Consider the following 26,766-nt stretch of genomic DNA (forward strand, 5'->3'; position numbering starts at 1 on the left):
TCATTCGTGTAACTAGGTATTGACTAAGTACAGATGTACTTCTAAGTACAGACTAAGTAATTCTACATAATTTTTTTCTTCAGTGACAAAATGTATATTATGATTTTTAGAAGTGTAGATTTTCACACTAAAAAAAACCTCCCACAAGAAAACTTCAAGACCTGTAAAAGACCCTGAAGATAAAAAATATTTCTGTGTGTAACTAAGATATCTAATGGACATTTACAAGGTATGTTTTTTGCATATAGAACAAGAGAATATACCTTTAAGAAACCCTAGCTTTAGAAATTTATATTTTAAAAAACATTTTATGTAGCATCAACATTTTTGAACTTCTTTCTGTTGTCAACAGAAAAGTTGAAACAGGAAAATAGGAGGATTTCATTGAAATAATTTAATAGTTTTACAGTATTTACAACAATAATTTTTTGGTTTTTTTTGTTTGTTTTTTTTCCCCTTAAAAGCAAAGCCTACCAATTTTTTTTTCCGTGAAATTATCCTGCAGATTCTTAAAATGTGTTTCCTTCAGAGTTCTTCTCTGGGAGCAGTAATTTTGTCCTGAAAGCAGCATTCATCTTATTTTGCTTCAGCGATCATTCCAGATATGCCTATTTCAATGGACAAATTTAAAAGTACTAATGCAGCTTTATCTTTTTGAAGTGACCTCCTCTGTTTTCAGCATTCATGGAACATGAGGAGCCAAGATGTGGTGCTTTTCAGTAAGTACTGACAAAGTTCTATTCAGCTCTCATGAGTGCTACACTTACGGTTTAAAAAAAAAAAAAAAAAAAAAAAAAAAAAATTAGTCTAGGCTGCAGCTATAATTAAAACAAAAGTTTTAACAAAATGTTTAAGGCTTCTTAAGAGTTTGCAGAACTCTTTCAGTCTCTGCCAGTAGTTTGCTGCTTTGCTACTGGCTCAGAATGCAGTATTGGGTATTAAAAAACAGTTTTTAAGAATGAGCTTATAATTGAAGCTAATTGTTTTGTCTGGTTTATCATAATCTTAAGGTTGATCCCATAGTTCTAACAGAAAAGACAAATTATAAGAGTCCCTCTGCATTCTGAGGGGCTGTTGCGCTCACCTGTTGTCAACAATAAATCTCTAACTTCAGAATAATTAAGAAGGAAATACAAAGTGGTTTATGACTCTTTCCTCCACTGAGTCCTTCTTTCTAAAAGCTCTGTTTACACTGGTATGTTGGATTTTTTGTTTAATTTGGTCTGCTTGTTCTGTGTATTTCACAATTCTATTTCCTTTATATGTGGTCAGTTTCATTCTAAGGTCCTTTCTGCAATGTACCTTTCTGTTATTTATTCCATGTTATTCTACTTTGTAGACAATATCTTTTATTAGGATGACAAAACCAACAGTATTTGTTCAAGACAACGTCTTGCCTCCAGTTATGGCACTATCTGTTCACATAAGGAAGAGTGTAAGAGTGACCAGCCTTAATGTTTCTTTCATCTCCATCTCAATGAAGCTCTCTAGCACAATGTGACAGGCCCATTTAAAACTGTCCAAAATATGCACACTATCCAAAGGGAAACCCATATTTACGTGATGGCATAGTGATGTTTTCTGATTTCTTTCAGTGTAGCTATCTCAATAATATCCCTGCCTGATTTGCTTTTTTAGCTGCTATTGTTTTCATGGAGTTATCTTTTAAAACCTTCAGGTCTTATTTTTTTGTGGTAACAGTTCAGAATCAGTCACTTTACATGTGAAATTTTGGTTGGTTTTGCCTATGTGCAGTACTTACGTTAGGAGTGGAGTATTTACTTCAGTGTCAGAGAGAGACCATCTTATGACTTTTTACAAAGTTACTCTTGCTTTTTATCTCTTCATTGCCAGAGCAATGTGAATAATATCTCGATGAGAATTTACCTATTTAAGAAAAAAGTTTGTAAAGACCAGTTGCTATTTGATAAGTTTTCTAAAAATATCCATCGTGTATTGGCTATATACATCTATTTGATATAAAGATTTATACAGCAACTGCATACATGAGTAAAGTCCTTCTTCTGACAGGCATTTCCTGAAATTTATGAGACAGATGAACAATAATCAATCTTAGTTTCTTCTAATGCCTTAATAACCCGTTTTCTGCATCTTTCCAGAAAAGATTTTTTAAAATTTCTTTCTGAGTTCTGTCTATGTAAATGAAATATAAAAGCGGAAAGAAAGAAGAAGGGAAGGGAAGTTGATTTTGTTCTCATTCTTATCTAGTTCCTTTGTGTTTTTTTCCTCAAACATTAAATCCATTTGAAATTTTTCTCTCACCCCATCCTATGTCTGTATTGGCTTATTAAATACAAAAATGGCATTTTTGGATGGGGATGTTATAAACAATACCCAGGAAGTAGATTTGTAATATTTTTTTCACTTTTACGTATTTGTTTATTTATTTAATCTAATTGGTCTTTTTATTCTGATATACAGTTGATCCCACAAACTTGCACAACAGAGGAATGGGTGACCTTTAGTGCAGAAAGAAGAAAGAGGGAACATCAGATGGCTAACTAGATTTTTTTAAACAGTCCTTACTGCACAGACACATAATGTTTGACTTAATTGAGAGGATCCACTGCAGAAGTGTTACTGAGTTTTACCCCTTGACTCAAAACAAGACTTGCATTCACTTGTTTTTCTTACAGGTAGTTTCCTGGAAAGTTCTATATTAGCTCATGCAAAGTAAATGCAGAGCTATAAAAGTAGCTCTGTCACCACACTTGAAAGAAAGCAAGATGTGTTTAGTTACATCTTTTTACACCTCTCAGTAATAAATTAGCAGATAACAGGAGAAGAGAACAAAATAGTGCATATTCAATGCAGTTCTCACACAAATGTATGAGCTCTGATAAGTGGTTAATTTTTAGCATGCAGTTTAGAACAAAGGATGTTTTTTTTCAGACAATAGAGCTCATATTTAATTATACTTCTCTTAAAAATCATTTTAATGAGAAATCTGCTTTGCTTTTTGCCATTGCTTTCCTATTATCTGTCCAATATAAATTTCTTTCTGGCACAAGACTCTTGCCTGTTCCAAATTAATTTTGCTGGCTTGCTCAAATAAACATTAGGAAATCTTTTAATAGGGAAAGGAAACCTGATAACTTCCTCTGTGTAATTGTATTTAAAAGGGTAAGAAAAGCAATGATCCTATAAAATTAAAATGAAGCTCATGGACCTGAATTGTAACATTAGCAACCCTTGAATGAGTTGTAGTCTGCATGCTGCCCTTAAGTTGTTGCAGCTGAACAAATGAGAAATATTGGAAGACCCTGGAACCAGCAATTTTAATATAAACTCTGAAAATTGAGGAATCATCTGGTTGATAAGCTGCTAACTCTTAGATGACACAGTGGCAACCACCCTTACTTTCCCGTCTCTTTTTGATGACAATATTTTAACCTTGGCCCTCCCACCATCAGCAGAAAAAGAACAATTTCTCTGTTAAGTGAGGAGATCCTTCCTGAAATATATCCTGAAATATTAAGGGATTGCTGCTGCACTGAACAAGCAAGATGCTACTCCAATAAGATCTTGGTGTTTCTATTTGAGAGTTTCTATTCTCTCTTCTACTGCTGACTAATTTTTTTGTTTTCTGTTTCTGCCTGACAGCTATAAACACAGATGACACAAGAAACAAAGAAGCTGGATTTTTCTTTAAAAAACAAGCGAGAGTGTGAAATGCACTGGCACAGTGTAAAATCTATCTGTTTCCTCATGAGAGAAATTATTCAAATAACTCTGTATTGACTCAGTCACCCACTGTTGACAAATGCAAAGGAACATCTTTCCTCTGTTAGTTTATTACTGTCTTAGTTATATGTCATAAAATTTTTGGGCTGAATAAACCTCTACCATAGCAGGATCATTTATATGAGCAGGAGATAATATTCCTACACAGTCCATCACCTGGAGTTCTCATTCTAAAATGATAAGGAGCAAACAGGGAATTAAAAAAGAAGCAAACAACATTTGAAGACCTATTCAGTTCAGAATGTTTCTTCAGGTTTTGCAGTAGCTGATGTGGTACCATTCATAGTCTTATGAAAGCTCCCACCAGCAGATTCTGCTTTCTATTGGTTCTGTTCCTCTTTGGTGTGATCTGCCACCTGCTCACCAGGGCTTCCTTCTCCAGCTTCCCCTCTCGGCTGACTTAGATTACAAGGTCTTCAGTCTGGGTCTTCAGTCTTCAATATCTGGGCCACAGTTACTCCAGAAAAACATCATTACCTGCAAGAATATGACACATTCATTCACATCCAATTGCACATCAAATGGTATTTTAAGAAATGTTTGCCCTTTGATGTTGATACCCTTCTAATACCCTTCCTCTAAAGATTTCTCTTGCTCCTAATAGTGCTAACTCTCGTTGATTTCTATCATACTAAGGACAAAATCTTCTACCAGAAGTGTCTGGAGCACCTTGTACCTTGTATATCACCTGATATACATTCTCATTCTGATGCTGTTACTCACCTTGCTATATGCACACCAGAATTTTTTAAGTATACTTTTTACAGTTAGTATACTTATTGAGAAAAGTCACACGGTAGGAATATGAAAACAAGTAGAACAATATCAGATACACATCTATTTTTAAAAAAATTATTATTTTAAACAAGACAATGGAACAGTTTACATGCTTAAAGTTATGAATACTTGAACAATGATTAGAAGTTGTGAATTTCTAGAAGATCAGAATAATATATGGCATGAAGTATTATTATGTTTCCATACATCTTCAAATCTTTTCCCCATATCTTGAGATCACTTGGTTTTTTTCTAATGAGTAAGCAATATCAACAGATGTTGCTCTCAATGCTGATTTTAAGACATTACAGCTCATGAAGAACAACATGCTTTCTTAAATGGACAAGTAAACCAATCAAACCAAACCAAAAAGATGAGGTAGAATGCTATAGAAAACTCAATTAGTAAACTTTAGTACTCAGAAACCTATGCTTATCCGGTATTGCAGGCTTTCTTTCCTTAACCTAGGCAACACCATATTGAGTAGGATTGCAACCTGGCAAGAAAGTGCAGTCAAATTTATTTATTAAGCAGAAGAGAAAAAGAGATCTTAAAAAACTTGGTAGAAAAGCATCAAGTTTTATTGCAGTTTTTTTCATTTCCTGACACTTAAGGGTATGTGAGAAAACCGCTTGTCTGTCTTCTTTTTGGTCATGATCAGAGCAGGACAGTGATTTTTCAGGCTTGCATTACAAATGCAAAGACCTACACATCAGATTCTTGGCTAAAGAATTACAATATTTTTCTGAAATTACTACCAACTTTATCAAGTTACAAGTGATTTATCTCCATTAATGGGATCCAAAACCAATGGAACTCTTGTATTTTAAATGAAAAAAAAAAATTCAACTCCCATGAGTCTAGAGGACCAAATGAATATAAGACATCCACAAAGACATACACAATGTACACTCACCATGTCCTCCTCTCTTGTGAAAGAATGATACTGCAAGTTAAAAACCTGTATAATAAAGGCAGACTCTGGGGTCCCTAATGGAAGAAGAAATGTTTCCACATGCCCTTAGGCCAATGAAAATATGTTGTTCACACTTGGACAGGTACTTTCCATTTTTAATTGTCCTAATGGGCAATTATAAAAAATCAATACCCTTATTTCTTTTGCTTCAATTCCTTGAATTGCAAGGGCTAAAAAAAATTGGTATAATAACAGAAATAGTAAGAGGAAGATACACATAAATCGCGCTGTGCATCAGAGCCAAAGCAAAACTTCAGTAGAATGCAATGAAGAATAGAGAATGTTAACATTCCTTTAGGAAGGTGCAGCCCATAAACGTTGATTTTACTTTACCAGTTAACTGAAAATAAGCTGCAATATAAGTGGATGTGTGTTGGTTCATTGACATACGGAACACCTAAGCCCATTCTATAATCATGAAGGCTGAACACTGGACAAAACCGATCACTAAAATTAGCTTTTATATATGTTATTTTCCTTGTTGGTTACTTTTCAAGTGTTAGTTTCACACTTTCACAGGGTCCTGTGCCACATGAATGTAATTTTTTTAAAATGCAACCCATTATAATGAATTGTGACAAGTTTCAGACCTCTGCTTTGTGAACTCTCTGTGCATTTTGAATCCAAATGTTTTTTGCACTGGCCTGGAGGCTATTAGAGCCCATTTTCAAAAGAGAGAATTCATGGCAAGTTCAGGAACTTGCTAAGAGTTCCACATATCTGGTGTTGGGAAATTTTCACACCTAGTGGGACTATAGGAATGGCAAAGAAACCTAGCAGCTCAGGAAAGGGTTTCTGGTAAGGGGTAGTAAGTGACAGTGGGACGGACCATCTGTCAAGTCAATACTAAGGGAGGTGCTGGCTTTGCTTCTCCAGCACAGCTAACTCTGCTTAAGTAGTTACATTATCTGTTATCGTATATTTAGGACTGATCCTGATCTTTAATTCAATCTTTCAGTCTTGTGTTATAGCAGTCTGTTTCCTCTGTGGGGGCTTGGGATGTTTGTGCAAAGAAATCTAATTTATTACCCTACAAAATGGCAGCCAAATTACGGAGTATCCACACCAGTGGGTGCCCCAAAGCCTTGTGAAAAAAAATACCAAAGAACTGATTGCATCAAAATATACAAAACCTGCACCTCTTAGTGTTACCTCTGAAGATTTCTTTTGCTGTCATAATTGTATCAGCTTTTTTTCTGCTTCCCCTCCCCCAGCCTGTGGTGCTTGCTTCTTGTGACCAGAGTTCAAGTTCATGTGAAAAAAACACTGTAATGTGGGAAGTGGGGAGAATCCCTAAGCATGATTGGATAGAAATGGTCTTATGATGCCTAAAGGGAGAGAAACACTGCAGCTGCTGATCAGCACCAGAAACAGACTTTACTCTGAAAAAAGAATTGAAACAAGATGTCTGACAGACATTAATTTCCTTCTCAAGAGAAAAGTAAATGGATTACCCAGGAGTTTTATGCTTATCAAGCAACTAAGGCAGCTTATAACTATTTGTTTTCCCATTTCTGTTTACTTGTGACCTAGACATGAGGTTAGAAACAAATTTATATAACAAAAGCATTTGTAAATTCTGCATGTTCAAAGCAAAGGCTTCTTTCTGTGTCTTCTATTGCCAAGTCATCATCTGTAAAGCAGGTATTAACAAATTGCCTGTAGGGCTATATTTTTAGTGTTTTATTTTTAGTGCAGCATTAAAATTCCTCTTTAGAGTTTCGTAGCTGCAGGGTTTTGTATTCCCATCTACTTCCTCCAAATAGGTTACCATCCCATTTAATTGTAAGTCTTGTATAACTAAAGAGGTTCAAATCCTTGTGAATTATTACCCTCTTAATTTTAAAATTTTTGCAGCTTTATTATTAGAGAGGTGATTAGCATCTTACTTAAGTGTAGGTCTACAGCAGTTACTTCTTTAAAATAAAGTTCATAAGTTAGCTATTTGCATCTATTTTTTTCAGAGGAAAAAAATAATGAGACAAAAATACAAACAAAAAAACCCAGCCACCAAGCATTAAGCCAAAAGCAACCCAACATCTCTCCATTGATGGTTTTTGAGTTAGTTTGGGAACACCTGATGCTACAGAATAAGCAAAAGCACTCTTATAAATGACCTCAGAATCTTCTCAGCGAGAGATTGATTCTGCACAGCTTGCTTTGCAGAGCATAACATACCTGCTATGTACAAAAGAATACTGCTCTCTAGTGGAATATAGGGAAAGATTCCATGACCTTACCATTTACCTTTCTCTGTATTCTCAGCTGTTTTCAGATGAAAGGCATCTTAGTTTAGTCTTAGAGTTATGACATGTTATGATATATGGCTACAATTACTGTGAGATTATACTGTGAACTGGCTTTGCTTTTGTAATCAAGTAAAAGAATTATTTTTTTCTTCAAATCTCCTTTGTAAACTGAAACCAGTGTTTTTTACCATATTCTTTTTTGTCAGAATGCTGATGTCTATATTAAGAGTGTGGAACTAATAACTATTTAATTTACACAGGAACTCATAATAATTTAGCTGTCATAAAGTTAATTTGAGAGTGATTAATAGATGCACTTATACAGCTGGAAATTTCAATAATGTGTCTGGAATTTATAGTGCTAAGATTTTATATTCAGGATTCACTTTCTGTTGTGGTCATCACCTCTTGTGGAGTGGGAAAAGTTTGCTGAAGCAGGGATTGAGTTACACAAACTGTTCAGTATATCCCCTCTATCTCAATGGGTGGGACACTACGAAAACACATTTGCACACACAAACTATGATGCATTCAGCTTTCTTCCTCCAGGGTTAGCTGTAGTTCTGTCATCTGTTTGGCTACACTTGATGTCAGCAGGGCTCCTTTGACAGCTTCAGTCACTCTCAATACTCACAGCAAGATTGTGAGTTGGTGAATTGACATGCTGGAAGTACTTAAAACAGGCATGTAATGTTGGACTGGAATGAACCTAGTCTGGAAGGTGCTCTAAGTGTGCATTCAAAACAGGCATGCATTGCTTTGAGGTATTACAACGTTAAGCCTGGAGCCAGCTGTTTTCTGAAGATTTATTTTCAATATGCCTTGTCCCTTAGGCACTGGAAAGTAACTTAAAACATCATCTGCAAAAAAGCTGGTTAGACTCTACACAGAGTGCCTGGTTCTTGTTTAGTTTTCTGGAAATGGAGGCTAGTCACGCTAGGCTAATGCAGGAATTTTCTGAATAATACTTCACTGAACAGCTGTTTAATAGATTGTGAAGAGAAGTCTTTGGAAAGATCTGTAGCTACATATGATTTTTATTTATTAAAAAAAAAAATACATTACAACAGTAACCAAAAAAAAAAAAAAAAAACCACACAAAACAACCCACAATAAATAAACAGAAGTCTCCTGAGTGCTCAAGGCAAGGAAAGTAAGCACAGGGTGGTACAAGAGGATTGACTGCCTACGGTGTGTTCCTCCTTTCTTTTATTACCACAAAATATCCCTGTTACCCAAGTAAAGATTAGAAATTTAGAAATGTCTCCATTTTAGCTTAGAAATTTGAGGGATACTGCAGCTCACTAGTAATTATTACTGAACCCAGCATATCAAAAGAATAGCTGAGGAACTCAAACCACATGAATCTTTAGCTGTTTATACTGTTCATTAGGCACTAACAATTTTTTTAATATTTTCTGTAATCACAGATCTGAATAGGGTCTATTTCTTTTCACAAGTTATTCAGTAATGTGTTGTATTTCAGCAAATTTAGACTGTTCTCCATCACCATGCTTTCTTTCCTAATGCCACATCTATGCTGGAAATCCACTCTTAAAAGAGAATCAACCTTAAAAGCATTGTAGAATTTATCCTTAAAATCTAGTTCAGTTTAGGGTGAAAAGATCCTTGTATTTCTTCACTAGCAAGGAAGCTGAAGTAGGAAGAGGTGAAGATAAAATGTTAAAATTACATAAGTTTTATACCGATGCTGGGCACAGAACCCAGATCTCTTGCCTCATACCCCTGTGCATAAACCAAAGTATTATCCACCCTTCTCCGGAATACTGACAGTCTTTCATTTCCACTAGTAATAAAAAGTTTTCCTAGAGGTGTGAGGAAAAGTTATAAAAGGGGGGAGGAGTAAAAATAAACCCATCTGGAATAAAGGAAAATGGTAGACCAAATTATCTGCACAATGTGGTAGTGTGATATAGAAATAATAATGAACTAGAGATAAAACGAAAGTTTCAATGCATATTGAAGCATATACAGCAGAATGGTCCTTGGTAGTTCTCAGATGTCCTTAGCACTTGCACTGCAAGTTGCAAAAAACAGATCCATTCATGTGACTATGGTATTCAAAGTATACCTTAAAGTTTTCATTGTGCAATTTAGAGAGGTAACACAGAAAGAACATGGTGTTCTGAAAAAACTTTGTATAGCTGTTATTGCTATTGGAAATGTGGTTTCTGCTTCTGTGACAGAAATTTATTTTCTTCTGACCTGAATACAAAATATTGACAATTTCCTATTGGCTTAGCAATTATCACTAAGTAATTAGGATGGATGTTAGTAAAGAACATAAATCATAGTGAGCAATATTTAAGTGCCGAGCAGTATTGTTAATGTTTTACATCATCTTAACAACTGTCCAGGCTTTACATAATAAGAAAAATAGTATGTAACAGTACAGCACATGTTGGGTTTGTTTTCTTGAGTTGAATGATGACAGTAAATGAAAAAATAATTAGACTGAAATAAACTTTTGACAACATCTAAAGGAACTGAGGGAATTAGCTGCTCAGCTTTCATCTCAGTGAGTTCAATTAAACCAGAAACAGATGAGAAAAGCCACATTCCCTAGAATAGCATATAGCAATGCTAATATAGAGGGTCATATATCAAAGATCTAAACATATGTTGAAGATGAGCTTTCATATATCTTCAGGCAGATAAGAAAAGAGTCAAACTGGCCTTCATCCACACATCTCCTAGTGCTTTAGGTCACAAACCTAGATAAGTACACAAAAACATTCCCTTGCATATGAACATGGCTCATGTCTTAACCTATGATTTCCATAGTAGAAGCCGTATGTGTTTCAACTGCTCATGCTGGGAAAAAAGACATGGAGCTTGTGCTACTGGAGGCTGGAGACTGGGCTTAATAACCCTCTGAGAATGTGCTACCACTGCTAAGTTTTTACCTTCTTTTTCTCGTTTACTTCAATTTTGGGCAAGTTTGGTGACTTAAACTGGTATTTTTCTCAGAGTTCCTGAAAGTATCCAAGTCACAACAAGTTGGAGAAAACAGCAGGTCCATTTTCAAAGGAGACAGTTCCTGTCTGTCCATTCAGGGTAGAATTTGATAGCTTTGTTCTTATTATCAATAAGTCAGTATCTCCTGTTCTGCTTCTGAATGCCATTTCTCAGACAAGAGAAAGGAGTAGAATACACAGGGAAAAGTGGAAGGAATCCATTAAGGAAGTGATAAAACAGGAATTGACTTGGAGTCCCCAGAGTTCTTTCACCCTTGACTGCCTGATTAGTGACTGTCAGAAGGGCACTTGAAGGTAATATTGTGGTTCACACTGTTTAGAAATCATGCTGACTTGCTGTATTGACCATAAGCTGTAGATAAATCACAATAAATGTGGTATTTAGATTTTATTTCTGTATTGGCTTAGAATCTCCTGTTGATAGAAAATGTGACTTAAGTGTCTGTATCTGTGACCATGAGAAACTGCAGACATGTCTGTGATTGGTAGGAGAGCTGGATTGCTATCTCATAAACCCAGCAGATTCAATTCCACAGGCGTCACTTACAGTGACGAAGACCTCCTCTGACTTTTTTTTGTTCAACTTTGTGGATTCACAGATGAAGGTGTTGAGATCACATATCATCATTGCCCATATGAACCTGTCTTCCCTGAGTGTTAATCTTCTCAACTTCAATGCTATAAATACTTAAAAGAGATTCAACTATGGTGAAGCTAAAAACAAATTAGTGATTAGAGGTAAGTAGACCTCCAACAAGGAAATAAGGAAAAAATTCAAGATAGTCTGCAATCGTTTTTTGGGTGTTTTTCATTGTTTGTTTGTTTGTTTTTATTTTTTATTCTGCTTTGTGGTTTATAATTTGGTGACCTCTTGGAAGGTTCATAGACCAGGACTTGTAAGTCCTGCAGCCCCTTTCTATATGTAATTCTTGACCCAACACGCATATCTTCACTTCATTTTTATTTGTCACTGGCTAGGGCTGAATCTGCATGAACAATTTCATATTTATTTATTATTTTTTATTTATTGCATATTCCTGTTGGTTTTGACCTTTAAAGTCAATCCAAAGTTCTCCATATACTAAATAGATATCAAGCGGTTGAGAGATAATAACACCTCATATGTGGACAGTGTCCACTGAGTCTTTGTGACTTTGTAATAGAAGAAGATGCAGTGAAGAATTTTTGACTGAGGGACTCCTTAAAATTGTAGCACAAGGTTTTATATTTAACACACTGTCTAGTTATATAAAATAGAATAAGCAATCCAGTGGTATTTCGGAAGACTGTCATCTGGGACATCATCCATATGTTTAAACTAGTCTGTAATACTTCTACATGACCTCATAGGGCAGTGTAGTTTTATTTATACTGTTGAGTACACTGACTTAAATGGTTTGCTTAATCTGGTTAAAACAGAAGCTCACAGAAGAAGCATGGAGTTATTTCTTATTCTGTATGGAATAGTTTTGAGCATGAGGTTCCTAAATATTTTAAGTTAAAAAAAAAAAAAAAAAAAAAAAAAAAGAAAAAATGTAGCATTGCTGGCTGTTGTGATACAGTACTAATCTTGAATATTTAAGCAGTAACTTACACTTCATGCAATGAATGAGCCACAAGCTGAGCCAGGTATTATGATGTTTATTTAAAGGCAGGGTAGATAACATTATGTTGCATACATGAAGGAAATGAAAGCAAAGGAACAGCACAGGTTGGTTTAAATATCACTGTCATCACTGTAAGAGCTAGTAGTTTCAGGTATGAACTTGGTTAGTCCTGACATTGTGTGACAAGGAAGTTACACATGGAGTTACACATCCTGATTAGTTGTCTTGATTGATACTTAATATTTTTTTGTATTTAAAGTATTTTTTTGCTATAAGGTATTAAAAAGAAGAATGAATTGGACTGCCTGATTTGCAAGTGTGACAAAAGCTTTGGATACTAAGTCTTTCTCCATTTTGTCTGTCACCACTCTTTGGTGTCTCTTCCACTCTTTGGAAAACATTAGATTCCCCCTCAAAGGCCATGAATATTTGAACTCCTGCTTAGTTCTTGAAAAAAAAGTATTACTCATGTTTTGTTATTTTTGCCACCCTTTTCTAAAAAGGATCTTTTTTAACTCTTTGGGCCTGGCTTCTAGGAGGTGTTTAATTGTGCTGCTCATTTTTTTCCTGAGAACTGGTTCTCAGACATGATATAGATTACCTATGCAATGAAGTGTTTGGAGGAGTTTTTAGGGACTGAGATGATAAACTTGCTGGATAAAATTCCTTGTTAGTTCCAAAGTATAACCTTCCATGAAAGGAAAAAACAAAACAATACAAACCAAATTGGCAAAGGAAGACACAGACTTGCTCAAGCAGTTGCCAAAGGATGGAAATGATGATGATCAGGGGGGTTGGAGATTCCCCCTTACAAGGACAGGTGGAGAGTTGGTGTGGTTCAGCATGGAGAAAAGAGAGCTCCAGAGACACCTTTTAGTCACCCTCCAGTATTTAAAGTATGTCTACAGGAAATACAGGGAGTGACTCTTTAACAGGGAGCATAGTGGTATCGTAATTGGCAATGGTTTTAAACAAAAATAGCATAGATTTAGGTTACGTATTAGGAAGAACTTCTTTACTGTGGTGATAGTGAGATACTCTCCTAGTAAAGTTAACTGTTTTTCATATTTGGGTTCACAATGTAATGATATCTTATAATGAGGAAGATAATTACTTCATACTTTGCAAAACTTGGGAAATATTATAAAAGCAACAAAACCATTTTTAACCAGTAATTTCATGTTCGTAGCTGTTCTCCCTTTTTTTCTGCCTGAGGGCCTTCTTAAAATTCTAAAAAGTGAGTATATTTTAGTGTTCAACCTCTATGGATTCTTGAAAATATTAATGATCTTACTGAATTTTAGACATTTCTTGCATATAATTTTCTCTCACTATACATGTACCAGGGTATATCTTTTTGTGCTCAGTTTGCCATTTCTTTGGACGTGTTCCTTTTCAGCTCTGCCAACTGCCCTCCAGTGTTGAATTTATTGATAATATTGATCAAACTCATGATTCAAAATCTTTTTCAGAGTGGCCAGACTAATTTCTTGGGTAGATCAGCACAACAGCATCTTTATGACTGTTGATTCATTCGGCTTGGTACCTACATTTTGTTCCTTTGTTGAAGATAACTCGAATTTGTTACTCATTCCTATATGTCTAAGACGGTATAGGTAAAATCATAAAGGCAAAAACATGTGAGTTGATAAAAGTGCTGTCTGTATTTCTGAGCTATTTTAACAACTTGTCTCATGACCTGCACCGATGACATTGTAATATGCTTATATAATCTCATCAAGTTAAGAGTTAATTTCTCTGAAATGCTTGAGATGAATTTATCTAGGATATACTGGTATGATCATGATGGTTTTTAATCTATACACAGCTATAAAACACCATAATTTCCTATCGTGATCCAATCCCTTTCCAGATATTTTTTACTTAGTGTTGCTTACTATTGAATTCTAGAACTATAGAATCATAGAATAGCCAAGGTTGGAAGAGAACTTTAAGATCCTGTAGTTCTAAGCCCCTTGCCATGGGCAGGAACACCTACCACTAGATCAGGTTGCTCAAGGACCCATCCAACGTGACCTTGAACACTTCCAGAGAGGACAGATCCACAACTTCCCTGGACACTTCCAGTGTCTTACTACCCTAGCAGTAAAGAATTTCTTCCTAATATATAATCTAAATCTCTCCTCTTTAAACCATTGTACCTTGTTGTCTTGCTATGTGCTTGTGCAAAAAGTGTATTTTTTTGAGAAAGAAAAAAGAACTTCATAAACAAACAACTCAAGAATCATCTTTTTTTTTTTCTGGTAGAGAAGTAACTTCAAATAACTGAAAAATAAAAGTTAGTTCCACATTTGTCTTCAATTTTCCACATTATATGCTTTGATAAGTAACTGATCTGTGTCCAAGGATAGAAATGGGATTATTTTTCAAAGCCATCTTCCTGGAGGATTGTTGTATTTCTAAATGATGTAAATCTGCATAGGTATTAAAATGCAGTAATAACAATAAGAATAAGATACAGGATTTAAAGAGTTCTTTTTTTGTGTGTGCAAAATCCAGGAAAAGCAAAATATTCTAATAGGTAGACACTGGTTTGGAATTGAGAACAAGAATCCAGTTCCTGGGTTTGCAAAGAATTTACAAACAGTGATTCAATTTCTGAACCATTAACGTTTCTCAGGTATGAAATTTGATTATTTGTCTTCCTGCTTTGAGATCTACAAATGTAAAGAGCAATATATGATATAGAGATTCATACTACACGTTATTTCAAATCAAATGGAATATGTGTTTTTCAGGACACAGCATGACAACAGACCATGTTTTAAAAGTACCTCCCATTCAAAAATATGTTTATTTCTGTACAAGACAGAAATAAATAATAAGAGTTAATAAATGTATTCCTGACTCCCACTGCACTGGATTTATGGTAGGACTGTGAGTTCAAAACACAAACTTGATAGGACTGCAGTTATGTCTCTAGTTAGAAACAACTCAACTTCGCCAGATGTGTGTTTCCTGATAAATTTTGTCTAACATGAAAGGAAAGTAATAATGGGGGGTTTGCTTTGTTTTCAACAGGTGCAAAAAAAGGACTAGAAGACTGCTATTTTTAGATTCTTTTTTTCCATCCTGTGTCTTTTTATTAGAAAAGATCTTGTCCAGACTTTTGAGGTTCTGGTGACTGAAGCTAATAAAACAGCAACATACTTTAGAACATCAATAGCATGACAGACCATAAGGTTCTCTAGCCTAGAGTTTCTTATCTGTGGATCACAGGAATGGATCAGAAAAGAGTAACATAGGAACTGGGCACATAATTTCCTTCCTTGGCCCTCATAACTTCCAGCAACCAGGGTGCAGGGACTTCCTGAGCTAGACTTTTGTGCTTAGACTGATCCCCTAGGTGGAATGGGAAGAGTTTCCGCCAGTGAAAACTGTGGAATTGGCTTGGGCAGCTAACTGGTAGGAGAGGCACTTTCATACAGGTGTCGTCTTTCATTTCCTCAGCACTGAGAGCTTGATGGAAGCAGACAGCAGTGCAACAGGAGAACAAACCTGTGGTTTTGAAGAAAGTTTATATAAATGCAAGAAAACTGAAGATGGAAGATGACTTTTTAAATTATGCTGAAAAGAGAAACAAATAAAACCAATTGAAATAAAACCAATGTGAAAAATATTATCAATAAATATATAAAGTTATCTAAGTTCTGTTTGACATTTATGGAAATGTGCAAAATGACACTTAGGTAAATACTAAGTGCCATGGCATTGAGATTTTTAAGGGCACTAGTCACATTCAATATAGCCTCTGAAACACTAGTTTGAGCTTAACATTTGGAGTCAGTCTACAGGATAAAGCACCCATGTTTCTCATTCATGTGTTCTTCATTGTCCTTTTTTTGACCTCCAGCTAAGGAAGACACTGTCAGTCTGGATGTTTTCCCAGCTAAAACATGCAGTGCATCAGGAGGAACTGAAAGTTTACAAGTTCCAAATTTCTGCCTACTGTTTGCAAATTAAATACAAATGTGAACAGCAGGAGTCTGACTTTTAAAACAGACAAGTGTTGCCACACATTTATAGATTGGTTCTTCTTCAGATCTCTGTATTTTCATCCCTTCACCTTCTGCATCTAATTTAAACTCCTACCTCCTAAATTATTGTTGCCCTATGGCCTCTGTATCATGGCACTGAGAGGAGACTTATGGACATATGTTGGAGGAGGAAACAGAAAAAGCTGGAGAGAGGCTATGAAGTGTATAGTTAGAAACATTTGCCCCTTTTAAAGAGATAGTTGAAAACTGTCTGGTTGCCTCTTGAAAGTGAACATGTCAAGAAGAGCTTAGTTTCTAGCTCAAAATTTTACCAGGTCAAAAATGGCTCAGGACATCTCCCCTGTCTTCTAGTCTTCAGTAGATTAAATGTCTGTATAATACGTATTTCATATGCCCTCATTTTATTTTTCCTCTTTACTTCCTACCCTACACTCTTTACTAAATCACATCCTCTTTTAACACACTTTTTATGCTACTATTCCAGTTTTTCTTCTGTTGCTCATGAAAATCTTCTTTCTCTGACAATACCCTGTTTGTTGTAATTTTTTTCTAACAACCTTTCACAATTTTCTCTCTAAGCATATTTGCTTCCATTTATCTGTATTTCCTAAACTGTCACATTTATATTAATTTTCTTAAGGCACTCTGCTTTTGTATTTCCATTTGCACAAGCAAATCATGATACAAATATTACTGTTTCTTTTCTTCTTGTTATCACTCGTCTCTCATCTACAGCAATATAATCTTCATCTAATTTGAAGATCACTTCATGGTTATTCTAACCCTGTGAAAGTAGCAAGGACATTTTATCTATGTATAGCTGGCCCATAGTAAGGAAAATATTCTTTCTGATTTTGATGTGTGAAGATAGAACTGTATTATGGAGAAAAGTTATAAATGTGTAAGATCAAATCCTAGTTAGAAGATGTGTTTTGTTTTCAGAGTGTAAAGAGAGACTGGTTCAGAGTCTTCTGGGAATATACTGTGGATTCCTAAAGAAAAAACCATGTTCTTCCTAAAAACTTTTCCAGTCCTTGATACTATTCCTTGTGACTCTTCAAGTTTCTTGTGCTAAATCTGCAGATCTTAAATATAATGAACTTTATTCAGGAAGTAACAACAAGCATCTTTTTCAGCAAGAACTGGATTTTCAGCACTGTGCTTTTCAAATAAGATCAATATCTTCTAGTGTTAGGTTATGGAATCTTATCTGTCATGACCACTAGTGGATGAATGGGTGAATGTACAATTTATCTGTTAGATTCTCTCATGCACGCTTCTGAGTAGTGGTTATGGGGGGTTGGGGGAGCTGTGTGATGCAATGTTAATAATAATTTATTGTCTCTATTTGTACACCAAAGCACCTAACAGTCCATGTATTTTAATATATGGCCACCAGCTACTGAAAAGACAAGGAGCAAGATGTCATCTTCTATGAAACATCAATTTCTCTGGGAGGTAGGTTCTTGGTATCTGAGAAAGTATAAACCTCCCTGTTTTTTTCCTGGTTCTTACTTCAGTTTCTCTATCTTCAGACACATGAATGGGGCAGTTCAAGATCCTTCACCAGGTCAGGTGGTTGTAAGTACTCAGTCTCCAGATATACTGATTCTTATATCTCAAAGTCTCCTCTACAGTGTCAGAAGTATGAGTTCATTTTTAGGAGTGGATATGGGCCTGAATGAAAGAAAAATTCTGACTTCTTGTGATGGTAGCTTGTACTTCAGAAGTGTATATTCCTGTTTGTATTTCAGAATGGTTTTAAGTTCTTTTACAGAGGAGTTTTATTTGGATGAAAAACCTCTGGTAGCATTCACTTACATGCTTGGATTGGCTCTTCAGCTCTATGAAATATGATTAAAAGAGATTCTGCTTCAAGAATGGCTCTTGAACTTGGGCCAATCCACTTCTGGCAAATCAGAGTACAAGGGATATGTGTATGTGCAAGCATGTGTGTCTTTTATTCTTCTCCTTTAAGGTCTGTCTGGTTTTGGAAGAAAATATAACAATGAAACATTGAGCAGCTAGGATTATGGAAGAGCTATCTGCTAAAGAACCATCAGCTGTATTACTCAGACTGCTTGACAGTATATCTGGTAGCTAAGGAGACATTAATTTGAGGCCGTGGGCTTATTTGAGAGAAAAAAAAGGAAAAAAAAAAACCCAACCAAACAAACCATAAAACCAAAACTATATCCCAACATTTCAGAAGAAACTACAGATGAATTTGGATAGAAGAGTGTGGTAATCTCACTGGTTATGCATAAACTCTCAGAAAAACTGTAGTTGGGATGGTAGTATAATCCTTAAACTTTGAAATATCAAGTTGTCCTGCAAGAAAGTAAAATTAATAATATCCCTGTTCTCACTCACCTGTTTGTTGCTAAGGACTTAGACATGTTGTTATCCTTGTTTTGCTATGTTGGAAAAACATAAATGTATCTCCTTACTCTCTTACATGAGAGATATATGTCTCTCATGCACGAGTGTGTGTGCATGTACACACACATGCATACTCATGCATATGCACACTCATGCACATGCACATCATCCCTGCATGACTCTGGGAATCATGGAAATCATTTTACAAATTGTATACTCATTAAAATACAAAAGAAGTTTTCTAAAAGTTCTAAAAGTTTCTAGGGGCATCAGTAAATCAGTATCAAGCACAGACTTAAAATATATTAGATGCTTAACTGCCTTTTAAGAATACCCAGTCTATTCTGTCTTTTTTTCAGTATTCATTCTTTGTATAGGATTTTAAGGTTTCCATATTTTCACACCATAAATTGGCAGCGTGAGGCTGACATGGTACGTTATGGGGGTTTTTTTATTTTTTAGACATATATCTGGTCACTTTAGATTTATATTTTCCAAGCTGGTTTGGAATTCACAACTTGCAATCAAAAGAGAGTGTTATGTGGGGTGGGACAGAATGGAATAGAGTATCATAGAATCAGAATGGCTAGGGTTGGAAGAAACCTTAAGGATCACCTAGGTCCATCGCCCCTGCATGGGCAGGAACACCTTCCACTACATCAGGTTTCTTGAGGTCCCATCAAACCTGGCCTTGAACACTTCCAGGAAGTGGGCAGCCACAGCTTCCTTGGACAACCTGTTCCAGCATCTCACTACCTTCACAGGAAAGAAGTTTTTCCTAATGGAAGGAAGTCTTGGCTTTCCTGAAAGCAAGGATAAATAACGGATTGATTCAGTCTTAGTCCGGGTTAGAGCTTCTCCCCTATTTACTCAATGACTCTAAAATCTTTTGGCTCCTTCAGCCAAAAGCAAATATCTACCTTCTAAATAAATGTTCAGGTTTGTGACTATTCCTTGTGTTTTCTATTCCTGTGCCTTCTGTCAATGGAAAAACCTATCTGCGATTCTTTGAATCCTATCAGATAAAACTATGTTAAGTAATTTAACCCTTCAGTGACGGAGGCTTGAATTAATCTTGCTCAATCTTTTATAGCACAATAGGGCTCATTCACATGGTATTTTCCATTGGGAGTTATTGAAGAGTAATAAGCAACCAGAAGCAGAGCATCTTTACTGGCACAAATAGAGATAGAAGAAGACACATCTATTATTTTAAAAATCATCTTGATTGTGCACAGTTTAAAGGCAAGAGTATAAATCCAGCAAATATTCAGTGACAAAGCATCAGCCCAGCAACTTTCTTGTATGACTCATGCAATGCACAGATCAAAGGGAAACACTTAAACTTGTAGTGCTTTTAAGCTGAAAGCTACATATTATTCATGCATACATATTTGTTTGACTAAATCTAGATATACTTCATAATGAGCAAGAGGCAGATATTGGATATTTGTTCATGGCTAACAGCAACACAAGCTTGAGTGCTGCAGACACATTTTATGAAAGCAGTTTAAAGGGCACACCCATTCAAGTCCAATAGTAGCAATCACTGGGTTTAATTGAAGTTGAAGTTAAGCCCACAGAGTGCTTCTCCTTTTGTTATTGCAAAAAACAAGGTGCTTCAAAACTAAATCTTTTACTTTAATACCCTGAGAAGGATAATTAAAGCATTTATCAAAATATTTGTGACAAAACCTTTTCCTGATTTACTTTTATTTTTTGATTAGGTTTTCAGCACTTTCTCCAAGTTTACAGAAATGCTCCATAGCTTAACTTGACATTCCCTGGCTCTATGTGTGAGAAATTCCTCAGAGAAGAGATAAAGTCTATTTTTTAAAATTTTGTCTTTGTTAGAGAGATAGTCAGCAAATAGCAAATAGAAAGAAGCAAAGACAGAAAGCTGACAGTATTTGTGCCATCCACGGGGTGCCTCTCAGTCTCATTGACATGGCCAAACAACTTACTGCCTTAAAATTTCATATTTGCTCCACCACAAAGCTGAATTTGTTGCATATGCTACTGGAGAATAAGCATATTGTTGAATATAAGAATTGGAATTTGCTCCAATAATAATAATTGCTTCAGTAATAATTTTGAACTGTCCCATAAGTACAATTTTATATGGCTTGTGAGTGGAGAGAGTAGGATCAGATCTCTCTAATTTTCAATCTTTGCCATAAGTTCTCCAGAAGGACCTTTTGTTCACTGACTGTATTCATGTGTCATTATTACATAGTTCTGAAATATGATATCCCTGAAATTAAATTTTAGGACACACTTTTTGACAATGATTTGTGGGTAACAAACTTTTGATTGGTTAACAGCCAGCTGCACAACCAAGTCCAAAACTGTGGAATCTCCATCCTTCAATATTTTAAACTTTAACTAGAAAAAGCTCTGATCAAATGCTGGTGATAGCAAGAGGTGGCACTGTGTGATTTCTGATCTAAGCAACATTTCCAAAACAGTGTGAGATCTTAGAGTCACAGGACACAAAGTGGGAAAGAAAGGAATTTGAAAGGTAAAACTTTGCAGTAAGTTTTATGAAAATTTTCCTTCAGTTAGTTTATTTTTTGTCAAGAGGTAATGTGCTGAACAAAGGAATTAAGCCTTGATTTTATAACTAGTCCTGAATGGCTGAACCCTGAACAGAGCCACTCTCCACAGTCAAAGATCCTGCCAGACTAGAGGTTATCCCATGTTACCAGTGTGTTTAGTTAACTACTCAAAGCAGGAAAATACGTATCTGTGAGAATATCTACTTAGATTTCATTTTATTTAGTTAATTAATTTAAATTTAAATAGTAATTTTTTAGGGGTTTTTTCCTGTCCCTGCTGCACTATATAGCTATCACACTGCTAACACAGTAAATATCTCAGCTTTTTCAATCTATTCATTTGGAACACAACCAGTCACCGTGCCTCTCTTGTGTTCACTGTTACAATTATAAGAATGCTTTTTTGTAAAAATATTAGTCAAGAATAAGGACAAAAAATATTACACATAAATTTGACTGCAGATTGATAATTACTTTGTATATTATCTGGGCTGCACAGATTTACTTCATACCAGAAAGCAACCATGTTTCTAATCTGCCTGCAGAGAACTGAGCACATCTAACAAATAATACAGACTTCTTGTTTTGCTCCAACAGCAGGTGTCATTCATCATCAGGAGTGCCACCTCCAGGGAATTATGAATGAATGGAAAGGTCAAAGCAAATTCAGACAGGATCCTCCTTGAGCCTCTCTCTTCTGAATCATATTCCTTGGTGAATATTTCAATCAACTAGTTGGCAGTTTATTTTGTCCACTATTTTCACAAACTCTACTGAGTATTAGCTCAGGCTGCCCAGATGGAACATATGTGTCACCAGCTCAATGATCCTCATTCAGATCTACATCACGTTTCTTAAACTGAGAAACTACTGCAGTGGAAACACCCCTCTCCCTCCCCAGGAACGAAGAGGAGAGGAGGCTATCTCTGAGATCTGACATGCTGCTTGAAACAGGTTTGTGTCTTGAACCTCAAGACTGGCTTACTAATAAATCCTTCCTAGTAATATGTCTCTGCCTTATCATCATACAGCTTCAAACCGTGTGTGGTGTTTTTAGGAAGGGCAGTCTGGTTTATTCATTTACTTTTGTCAAGATTAAAAAGTATGTTTATGTTGAGCAAAAGAATCAAAGATAGAAACCTGTGTTCTTCAGAGTTCTTCAAGCTTCTCTGTGCTTTGTCTATTGATGGGATCTAAGCTTCTACCTATTTACACTTTGGTGTTACTGTTAAAATGTCTCTAAAAATAAAATATATAACTGCAGAATTAGAACACAACATTCTTTTTGCAGAGGTGTTAGTAGGAAATTAACTATTCTGAATAGATATTTTCTGGACCATATTATCTTATTGAATTTCGTTCTGATTTGAGGCTGTAGGCTATCAATATGCTAAGACAAACTAGTTTTATGGCTTCTGCTATTTCTTTTTCCTTCATGCGGTCAAACCTGAGTAATAGAGATGTATATATTGATGAAGTGTATGCCATTTATACTGCATGATGATGCATAATAATTATTACTACTAAAAGCAATCCATAAAACTTGCTAGTGTCATTGGAAACACTGTATAAATAGCTTATTGGAAAATTCTCATTACTATTTTGGGAAAAAATGAGCTTGTAATTTCCTCCAAACTTCCTTTTAAAAGGCTTCTGATTTCACCCTAAAGAGTGAAAGTGTTGAGTCTCTTAATTGCAGTAACCTAGTCCTTGCCTATTAACCAACAGATTGTGTTGTCAGTTTTGTGTCAATGAAACAACTCTGTTCTGAAATTCTGTAGAGGTTTCAGGCCACTTTACAGTGCAACATGGCCTTTAATATATGAAAGGCCTCAGACTATGATTTTCAAAAGTACAGCAGCAGTGACAATACAAGTTTTGGAGACTATTAGCAATGATGGACAACTGTAATTCAGCAAAATGTCTGAATAATTGACTTCTTTATAAAGTTAGTCTTCATTGCACCTTTAACATGAGAGAGTTGGTTTATCCCAAGTTCATCCAACTTTATGGACATTAAAAGCAAAAACACATCATTTGCGTTCAACCATTTGTCATGATGAAATTTCAAGGAATAGTGCAAACATCACTGTGATTTGTTTCACAGTCTTAATTGAGAGAAAACTTTATTAGAAAGTCAAAATCAAATTAGTTCTGGACACAAGGAAAAGCTGTTATGATCATAACAGAAGGCAAAATCATGATGAAATGCTCATTGTTTTTTTTCCCTATGTACGCACAGAGGTGAATTTACTAGAAGAGCATCAATTCCAGTTATCATTGACATGGGAAGGAATCCATAAATATTTCCTCCACTAAAATAGACTTCTGGTGAGGTATGACCTTATGAACAAAAGTTTTTCAATAACTTCAAGGAACAGTATATGGATTTTTATAACCAAAATATTTGTCAGGCAAATCTGTAGAACACCAGAACCTTTTCCTTTATTTATTAAGATACTTTAGCCTAATTATAAAATTTTGTGTTTATTTCACGGTTAAAATTACAGCTGGTTCCCAGGACAATAAATGTAAAATATATTATAAAAATTTGCTTTCATATGGTAGCTGTTCCTACTTTTTTTGCTTTGAAGTTAAGAATTGTGCTAAAACTTAGTAAATGCCCCAGTTCAGACTGTTTTCCATCCACCTTTAAAGGGGAAAGTTATCAATAAAACTATCATAAACTGTTTAGTTTATATTGCAGTGAAAATCAGCCTCAGGAACTGTAAAAGTTAGATCATGCACAGTTATATCTTATGGTAACTCCTGGAATCTTCTTTTTCAAGTGGGAACTGGGTCCTAAGAATACGATGGTATTCTCAATGCAGTCAGTGGAATTATTCAATTACGGTCTTTTATGGAAAACTGGTATTAACAGATAAATCATTTCGTCATGTTACATAGCAGTAAACAAGTTTGCATCAAAGAAAATGGAGATTATTCTATCTGCCCATGAAGACGTAGGGGTGTGATATTTCAAAAATGAAATCACCATTTTGGAAAAGGTGGCATATTTTATGGTAGAGTTTATAATTTTCATCATTTACCAAAATCTCAATCTTCAAAGCAAATCTTTTTCAATCCCTGAAGTTCAGGCAGACTAAATAGGAACATGACATGCTCCAAAGCACAAAATAAATAGTTACTTGAGCAGAATATAGCAATTTTGAGTAAGTGGTAGTTCAATCTGAAGGCAGCTCACCCATAAACTGAGGTAGCTCATCTCAGTTTTGGATAACCTTTAGGTAAGTGAGGCTAATCTTCAGTTCATTGAAAACTGATTATTTGGCATTATCTTCTTTTATCTCAGCACTGACTTCTTCACACTCCAAAATTAATCCTGAGATGGTCATGGCAAAAAGTCTTTGTGACTTTTTGATAATCTCCAGTTAGAGATTACGAACATTGAGTTTAACAATCTCTGAGTTCAGCTTTACTAATGAGAATGGTCTGAATCCTCTGTTCACTTTTATCTTTGAGGCTATCTCTCATAATTTTGAACCCCAAAATTGCTGGCTATTTCATTCGTCTTTGATGATTTTTCTTTCTAATGGAAGCTGTTCTTGACAAAGTAGATTGTAGACCTGCTAAATTGGTCTACCAGTTAGATAAAAAGATAAATTGATAATAGATGTCATATAATGCCAGAGATAAATGCCAGATCAGGGAGTATTTTGATAATGACCTTTGAAGAGATACTCCGGGTGGAGGGGAATCATCAAAAATTTCTTCCATCACTTGTTCCAGAGAGGGACATAAGAAACACGTATAAAACAGACTACAAGTCTGAGAAGTTTTTTGGTATTTGAGAAGTTATGTGCTTAAGGGAAGGAATAAAAAGAAATCCAGAAAGGATCAAGGAACTCCAGAAAGTTCTCATATAAGACTAAAGGAAAAACAGTCCCTGGGTGGAAACAGAAACAAAGTGCATTCAATTGTTTGCTTTGATAAGATCTGATTATCTTTTATACTTTCCAAAGGAAAGAACATGACTGAAATGGGAGTCCACTGTCCAACAATCATTAGTGTACTGCCAAGAACATACTGGTTCTACCAGTGCTACCATCACTTTGGTCTTTGATAAACTGAAGTTTTAACCCCTAATCATTGTATTATGAACTAAACTGTTTGGGCACAATATTCTTAGAATTTAGCCATCTTGGACAAGGAACCAAAAAACTAGTTCTCAATGTTTGAGGACTTTTTATATTTGGTTTTGTTTTTTTCTTCACATTGGAATCGATTTACCTCTCCCCTCAGAAGAGACCAAATATTTTTCTGAAAAAAGAATTCAACTTTCATAATAGAAAGATCTTTGTCAAATTAGACACTTAATTTTTGGACTGTGATTTTACTTTTTTACAATCACCTTTGAGTGTAAAAGCAGCCTTCAGTTCCTGACCACTGGACCAAGGGACAATATAGATGTCACATTCATTACAATGATGTAGAAATACCATCTTATCTACATAAAAAGTGCAAGTATGATGTAAATTCCTCATCATGTTTTAAAACAAGACATACTAAGTCCCTTGGATTTTCTTTGACTCTTTTTCATTCTGCTCTTTACACACTGTTTTTCTGAGCATCTAAATGAATAAATGAATGAAAATATTCATGTAAGAATGCACTTTAAATATTAATGTGTTCTCTTATCACAACCACATAGAGACATGATAGAATTATAACTATTATATGCTAGAGAAAACAAGCTATCTGCCATTTGACAGAAACTATGCAGTGTTTCGAAAATGAGAAAATTGACCAGAAATTTACAACTGAAGGGAAATTTAAATTAGATAAAGCTAAATGTCTTCATCTAGTCTGAGAGCCAGTAAATCTGTAAGATATTATCAAGTGACTTAAAATTTTTACCTTTATCTTATGTTTTATCTAGATAGGGAGTTGTCCGATTGAAAAGAAGCATTGTACTGAAACTGCTTTTACATTGGAGATAGTGCTGTTTGCATTTTCATTAGTGGAAAACGTGTTATGAGCAGAAAAAGCCAATTCATAATATGCAAAAATTATTTGTAAGCAAAAAATAGTACCATATGTTAATTTCTGATTATGAAAAACATCTCCATGAGCATAGTGACTGTGATTTGGTTGGAATCAAATAAGATAAAGCTTCAGTATTTCTCTTTCATGAATTTTTAAACCTCAAATTTAAAAACTGTGAAATCTGAAAACCAGTTTCTCTGTGCTTAAAGCACTAAAGGTAGCAGATTTTCTCCATAACATTTGTTCCTGACTTACCCACAAGACAACTAAAACATATATTATCCCTGTCACATTCCATGCCAGCAAATGGGGAAAAAAATTCAACTTATCTAAACTAATTGATACTAAAAAGGGACATTTTTTCTTCATCTTCGAAGAATAATATATTTTTTAAATTGCTGGGACCTCTGCATGGGTACTTGAAGCA

This window comes from Heliangelus exortis, chromosome Z, assembly GCF_036169615.1.
Source record: "Heliangelus exortis chromosome Z, bHelExo1.hap1, whole genome shotgun sequence".
Classification (NCBI taxonomy): Eukaryota; Metazoa; Chordata; class Aves; order Apodiformes; family Trochilidae; genus Heliangelus; species Heliangelus exortis.